The 7830-nt window shown below is 36.3% G+C and overlaps 1 long non-coding RNA gene across 1 annotated transcript; it reads left to right on the top strand.

The window, feature by feature from the left end:
• The first annotated feature begins 1666 nt into the window (after nt 1-1666).
• LOC126707473 (uncharacterized) lies at nt 1667-4160 on the top strand. Its single transcript, XR_007648965.1, has 3 exons — nt 1667-1744; nt 3404-3849; nt 3998-4160. It is a non-coding gene; the product is annotated as an uncharacterized LOC126707473 (long non-coding RNA).
• The last annotated feature ends 3670 nt before the right edge of the window (nt 4161-7830 follow it).

Raw genomic sequence — 7830 nt, 5'->3', positions numbered from 1 at the left:
ATAAATTTGGAGAAGATTGTTCACGAAACAAAGATAAAAAATATATGACAAGACATGAAGTAGGAGGCAAACATAATAGAAACTGTAGAAACATAAGAAATAGAAAGACTTACTTGTGAGCAGTAACCCAAACTTGCAGCAGTCAAAGAATAATGTGTAACTATGTTGATGAACAGCAGTAGCTTCAATGGTGTCTCACGAAACAGCAGTAGCTTCACTTTGTAGTAAATAGGCAATAACGTGTAGCTATGTTTTTTTTTTTCTTACGGCTGATTGAGAAAAGAATGGCTGATATTAAAGGGGCATTTTAGGAGTTTTAACAAAAATTTCATTAAATCTAAATCTATTCCCTCTAATTCCTCCCAATTTTGAGAGGAACAAAAATGTGAGGTTTGGAGGGAAAATGGAGGAATGAGCATTCTCTCCTAACCATTTTATTCACTCCTACTTAAACTCCCAAATAAAGGAATAGACCTTCCATTCTCTCCGTTAAAACTCCCAAACAAGATGAGAGAAGAATCTTCTAAAAATATTTCTTTTATTCCATTTCATTTCATTCCCTCCTCCTAAACGGACCTCTAGTGAATAGTGAATACTGCTTTCAAGCTTCATCCGCTTATTCTCCTAAAAAGGTGAGTCTCTTCCTGACTGTAGATTTCTGGGTCTGTGTTGAATTTTCCTAGAAGCCCTTTAATTTGTGTTACCCATCCCTTCTTTTCAGTTCTTGGTTTTGCTATTCTGTTCTTGGAACTATGTTTCATTTGTGTTTTGATTAGTTTGTGGTGTTTTGCTTTGGGGTCATTACTCTCTTTTGATTGTAGAGGGGGAAAGTTTAGAATTTTATGTTATGTGGTTCTTATATGTAGCAAATGGATTTTGTGTGATGGCTCATAAAATCTAGCATTTTTATGTGTTAATTCTCTTAGTGTAGTATAATGGGTTGATTTGTTGTGGGATTGGTGTGTAGATGTGAGTTTTATTGGCGTTTGCAGAATTTTTATTTAAGGTTGAGAATTTTTATGCCATTGAGACTTAAACTGTGACAACCAGGGTAGCATATGATATCAGTTACTGGACTGCTTTTCTAATCAATATTATGTCATTATTTGCCACAATTCCCACACTTGCATAAGAAGGTCATATATGTGCGTTTGAAAGAGATTAGAAAAGGTGGTACTTTTGCTTTTGCTCTCAATTTTGAAATCAGAGTATCAGTGTTCTTTCCTTTCTCCCTTTTTGTTTTTAATTTGTTTTTATGGTTCTTCTTCTATTTCCCCCCCATTTTGACAACCTAACAATCCACCACTTATTAAGGCACTTGTTTCTTTTTGGACCTGAGAATAGATTGTGTTTGGGCCTCCAGGGTATGGAGCACCCTTAGTAAAGTATTTTTATTTCATTATAGTAATACATCCCAAAACTGATTAAATTTTCTGTTGGAGGCATTTACCTTTAGAGGAAGGATAATGAGCTGCTTTGGCTGTTGTGAAGAAAATGATATCCATAAAGCTGCTGATACTGGACCATACATGTCAAATAATTCACCAGGTGATTCTGTATTCCTAAACCACGCTTATTTTTTCCTTCTTTTGGTTGGACCAAGCTAATCCTTTACACTCAAATTAGTTGAGGTTTTCTTTTTCTTTTCTTTTTTTCAAAAAAATTGGGTGTCCTGAATGGTGGACAGAATGCAGCCATCAAAAAGTTACTCCAGTAAGCAGCCTGACCAAGAATTTCTGCAAAGGTACTCTAAGAGTTCGTTATGCTCATAACTACACTTCGCTCACATCTATCTTCTTTTTGCTTAGAAAGTTGACATAAAACTTCACAGGTCTCCACGGTATCAAGACTAAAACATGAAAATGTTGTCGAGCTTGTGGGTTATTGTGTTGATGGCTCTCTCCGTGTCCTTGCATGAGTATGCACCTAATGGGTCTCTTCGTGATATTCTTAGTAATCTTTTATTCTTGTGTTTTTTAAAGAATTTGTATTTGGAATGGCCATAGTAATAGAGTTCAGTGTTTTAAGCCGAGTTCTATATATATATATATATATAGAGAGAGAGAGAGAGAGAGAGAGAGAGAGAGAGATTTCTGGTGAGTTTTAGAAAAGAAAGGAGTTCCTCTAATGTATATTAAGTTATTTAAGCATATGTAACTAGTGTGAGAACAAGTGAAGGATCACAAGTGTCTATTCACTATAGATTTGCATCAAGGATCAACATTAAGTTTGTATCTCTTTGCACTAGTAATGGATGAGCTTACCGGATTGAATCAAGATGAAGTTCTTTGGCCTATCCTTTTTGTAGATGATATAGTTTTAGTGGATGAAACCTGACCTTAAGTTAATGTCAAGTTGGAAATTTGGAGAGTCATTTTAGAATCTAAAGGATATTTGCTAAGTAGGCTAAGTAGGACTAAAATAGAGTATGCAAAATGTAAGTTTAGTAAAAGTAGAAACAAAGAAGGAGTGGTAAACTTAATGGTTAAGAGAGACCAAAGTGAGAGAGAACTTTTGATATATTGGATCAATAATTTATAAGAATAGAGAGATTGAAGAAGATGTGAATCGATAAAAGTAGGATGAATGAAATGGAGAAACATGTTAGGAGTATTTTGTGATCGTAGAATAACTGTTAAGTTAAAAAGAAAATTTTTTAAGACTGCTATAAGATTAGCTATGTCCTCTGGTACTGATTATTGGGGTGTGAAGAAGCAAAATTTTCATAAAATGAGTGTAATTGAAATGATAAATGTTAAGATGGACAAGTGGAAATAAAAGGAAAAATAGGATTCAAAATTATTAGAAACAAGAATGTTAAGATGAATAAGTGAAAATATAAAGAAAGATAGACCCATAAAGATAGGGGCAATCTCTATTGATGAAAAGATGATGGGGTCTTGCTTGAGATTTTGGTCATGTGCAGTATTAGGAAGATGAAGTCGATTCAAGTAGAGAGAATGGAAAAAGGTGAAGGAAGACCTAAAATAACATTAATAGAAATAGTAAAAAGAACATGCCAATTAAGCAGGTGATAGACAGTATGATTTTGGATAGGATAGAATAACAGCTAAGGCTCTTTGTTGAGGATTCATGGGTGTCTCCAAAAAATTCGAGACTAAGGTTTGGTTGTTGTTGTTTTTGTTTTTGTGTGTGTATAGCATTTTCTTATTGGTCGCTGAACTATTTATTTTATAATGGATAATAGTTATTGAACCCTTGTGGTTTTAGACTAATATGAGTTGACTCAAAGGACTCTTCGACCATGTTGTAAAATCCACTCAAGGAGAATTGACATCTATTGGTAGGGAGGCAACTCATTAGTGTCAGAATCAAATTTTTTGGGTGCATATCTTTCATAACATTTCTGATACAGAAAATGTTTTTCAATTTGTTACTACAGGACAAAAAGGTGTCAAAGGAGCACTTCCAGGCCCAGTTCTGTCATGGGCACAAAGAGTTAAAATTGCTGTTGGGCAGCAAGAGGACTTGAATAATTACACGAGAACGCACAACCTCATATCATTCATCGTGATATCAAGTCCAGCAATATACTGCTTTTTGATGATGATGTCTCAAAGATTGCTGATTTTGATTTATCAAATGAAGCCCCTGATAATGCGCCTTCATTCCACTCGTGTACTTGGCACCTTTGGTTATCATGCTCCAGACTAAGATTTTCCTGGGTCTTTCAGATAGGTGCTTCTCATCTTTTTGTGTTTGATTACAACGGAAAACATATAAAATCTTAATCTTCATCTTATTAAACAAGAAGAAATATCGTGTTAATTTATTACAATGAAAGTACTGAAAAGAGGAAAAAGAAAATGCTGGACAGGTCAAGAATTGGTATGAACTCATTCAACCTAAGTAATAAATTGTCATTGTGTCTTACCGAATACTTCATTAGGCATGTTGTCTCACTTCTAATTGTCACTTTGAAGTAGACACCTTTTCAATACACATCAAGCCTAAGTTTTCTGACTTTGAACGGCAGATATGCAATAACTGGGCAGCTGTGATCAAGGAGTGATGTTTACAGTTTTGGTGTTGTCCCGCTGGAACTCTTGACTGGTCGTAAACCTGTTGATCATACACCGCGACGTGGACAGCAGAGCCTTGTGACATGGGTACTAAATCTTAGTTATGCTAGTAATTTATATCTGGTGCTTTTGCTCTTTTTTGTTTTGTTTTTGCTTGGAGGGAGGGAGGGAGGGAAATAGAGGAATTAGGTTGCAGTTTTTTTTTTTTTTTGATAACAATTAGATTGCAGTTTTGGTTTCATGCAGAGCGCATTTTTTTTTCATGGTGTAATTTTTTCTGCGCTTCCAATGAGCTCTTGCTCAAATGGCGCTTCCTCCTTCCATAATAATGGAATGGAGGGTGAGGTTGTGGGTTCTAAACCCTTTGGGTGTATGCATAAATTACCAATAAAAAAAAAATCCTCTATAGTATTAGTATTAGTATTAGCCTTGTGAAAAATCCTTTATAGAAGCTTTTCATGGTTTTTGCCAATTTGAGTTGTAGGCAATGACCACCTCCCATAAATATTTTTGGATGGTTTGCATAATCATATCACTTGATAAATTCCAAACGTATTTGTCCACTTTGAATTAGTTGTGCATAGAGTTTAGATAGAATAAAGCATTTCAAATATTCAATACATATATATGTATACATGCATTCCTACCTACAAAGACGTACACCAACATATACATATATATTAATATATTATATTCTTTTTTCCAGGGGTCATAGTTGTGCCTGAATGGTCAGCTGAAATTTTGTGTTATTTTCTGTTCAATAGCTGTACTCTCATATTTTAGAATCCTGTTAGTTCAAGTGAGCAGCAAAGCAGGATGCACATGCACTTAAGTTATTGTTCCTTGATTTGTTTGTGCTTCTAGTGCTTAAAATTATCCAATGGAAGGACTTCTAAGTTCTAACTTAATTGTTTTTTTGTTTACCTCTCTCTTTCAATTTGCACGTTATTGGGGAAAGAGAAGAATGAGAAGGTTAAGAATATTATTCCCCTTACTCTTGGTTTTTTGTCATGCCTCTATGGATCTTGTAATGCTGTAGATGGTCTTTCCAAAAGCACATGCAAATTATTTCTGAATATAAACAATGAGAAACATAGTCAGACAGTTGATTATTTACTACAAGGATTCTGGTGTTCAAAGTGTGACAGAAGCATTGCACACAATCCTGAACTATATTAAAAAATTATACATCAACCTGATATGCAAAGGACAGAAATTAGTTTGGACTGTAATTTTCTCCACCCACAATCTCTCATTTTAAGCTTCTTTATGATGAGTCATCAGAAGAGGTTCAAGTTTCCTGTGTGGGCATAATTCGACGGATCCTTATACATAGGAATACAGATATTCTGCTTAAAACAAGATCCGAATGGACTAAATGTATTGAATTTTTGCTTCTTAACAGAAAAAAAAAAGGCTGTAAGAGAAGCATTTTGTACTCAGAAAAATTCCTTCCTCGGGATTGAGGATCTGATTTTACATTGTCTATTTTGTGATGAGGAGAAATCCACTAAAATCAAAGAACAGAAGTTTTTGGACATTATTAAACATGCCTTATCAGCTGCTGAAGATCCCCAGATCTTTGATACTCTTTTGGAATCTACAGCTGAAATTATGATCGCAGTTGATATTAACAGTCAACTTTTCTTGTTTTCTCTTTTCTTGTTGGTCGACCAGCTTGATAATCCACATTTGACAGTGAGAATGAATGCATCAAGGTTAATACACAAATCGTGCTACTTTCATCTTAAAGGAGGATTTGAACTAGTCCTATCAAAAGTCGTTCATATTTGTAATGAACTATTTGATTATTTATCTCTGAGGCTTGCCAGCCGTCCAAAAATGGTCAAAGAATTTGTAGAAGCTGTTTTCGGTGTTAACATTGAAGAACTTGTGAGGAAAATGATTCCTATTGTTCTTCCAAAGCTTGTGGTGTCTCAGCAGGATAATGATCAAGCAATTGACACCTTATATGAATTGGCCAAGCAATACTGAAATGGTGCCTTTGATAGTTAATTGGCTACCAAAAGTGCTTGCTTCTGTTCTCCATCAAGCCGATGGCCAGTCCAGGAGTTACTTTCAGCTTTGCAATTTTACCATGATCATACTGGTTCTGACAAGCAAGAAATATTTGCAGCTGCATTACCTGCACTCTTGGATGAACTTGTTTGCTTTCTGGATGGGGGTGATTCTGATGAGATAAGGAAAAGATATTAAGCTCTAGGGAAGTTCACAAGTACTTAGTGAATAGTTATGGAACTTGCTAGTTGATCAGGTTTTTCAATGTCTTTTTTTTTTGGGGGGGGGGGGGGGGGGGGAGGGGTGTTTAAATATTTTCCGTGTTGATTATAAATTGAAAATTTGTTGTCCTGGGTTGCATTCATCTACATATTGCCTTTGTTTTGGTCACCATAGTACTTATGTGCCAAAACTAATGGTTTTTCTTATTTATATGCTATTGATAAAGAACCACTGCAAAGTGAGGGTTTCTCCATCTTGCATTTCTTCATTGAGCAGCTAGCGAAAGTATCACCATCTAGCACGAAACATGTAATTTCTCAATTTTTTGCTGCTCTTATTCCCTTTTTAGAGAGAGAGAACATCCTGCAAATAATTTGGATAAAGTGGTGAAAATTTTGGAAGAAACTTGTTTTGAAAAACAAGGCTGTCCTAAAGGAGTATATTCGTGAGTTCCCTTCATTGCCCAGTATTCCAGCTCTGACAAAAGTTAACAAAGCCATAAAAAAAAGCACGTGGATCAATGACTGTAAAGGATCAATTAAGAGATGTTGTTTTTTTTTTTTGAAAGGGAACAAAGATTCATTGCTTCAAGAAATTGGAATACAACAGGAAAGACAAAAGGAAAACGGTCCCAAAGGAACTAACCTGCTGGCGTAGGATCAACAAACCTAAGCAACATAAAACACAACTTAAATATACCAGCCAGCTAAGAACTTAAAAAACTATCCTGTTGAACTCCCTTTTCAAGAAGACAAAACAAACAAACACAAGAAAAGCCCAAGGTCCCAACAAGCACCACAGTGCAGACAAGATTAAACATCATTAGCAGGACCCGAATTGACCAGTTCACATAGTCGCTTAGGAGCCCAGATGTTCTCTTCCTCTGAAGCTTCAGTCACTCTCCAACGCTTTGCTCCAAACTTCAGCATCTACGCGAGAGTTTGATCCTTATTGACATTTCCTTTTGCACGGGCTACTTTTTTCAGATTGCCTTTGCCTAAAATTTGTTTTCCTTTTCCTTGAGCTTTGGCCTGAAAAATAACACCAACTTGGACAGCATTGGCCGGATTCATCAACTCTGATTTGTCTTTCTCATTTGTTTCTAAGGGGGCTTTTGAACTCGGGCTTCCTTACAACAAAGAGCCTTTTGGGCTTTGTGAAGCAAGGCTTTTTGGCCCATGGGAGAAAGAGTCTCTGTACTCAGTTGAGAAAACCTGCCTTAGTTGATCACGTGATATCTCAAGGGAACCCAAAGCACCCAAGTCCTGTCCTGACTCCGCACACATCATCTGTCCTGTCGCTGCACTCTTCAATTGCTTAGTTGGTCCCCTGATGGCTTGTATGTCTCCAGCAAGATGTCCATCCGCACATGTGGAGTCATCTTTTCCCCAAGTATCACTCTTCTCCAAGTTACTTTTCTCGCCCACAAGACCAGAAGCTTCAAGATATGTTGAGGCAGAACCAGTCACCGGTCCGGTCATATGCTGCGCTACAACCTCATCGGAGTTCACTCGGAACATCTCTTTGCTCGGGTTCTTTTCTTTGG

Source organism: Quercus robur, chromosome 11 (genome assembly GCF_932294415.1).
Source record: "Quercus robur chromosome 11, dhQueRobu3.1, whole genome shotgun sequence".
Taxonomy (NCBI): Eukaryota; Viridiplantae; Streptophyta; class Magnoliopsida; order Fagales; family Fagaceae; genus Quercus; species Quercus robur.
The sequence above is the reverse complement of the archived record's forward strand: the minus strand, read 5'-3'. Positions and strand labels throughout refer to the sequence as shown.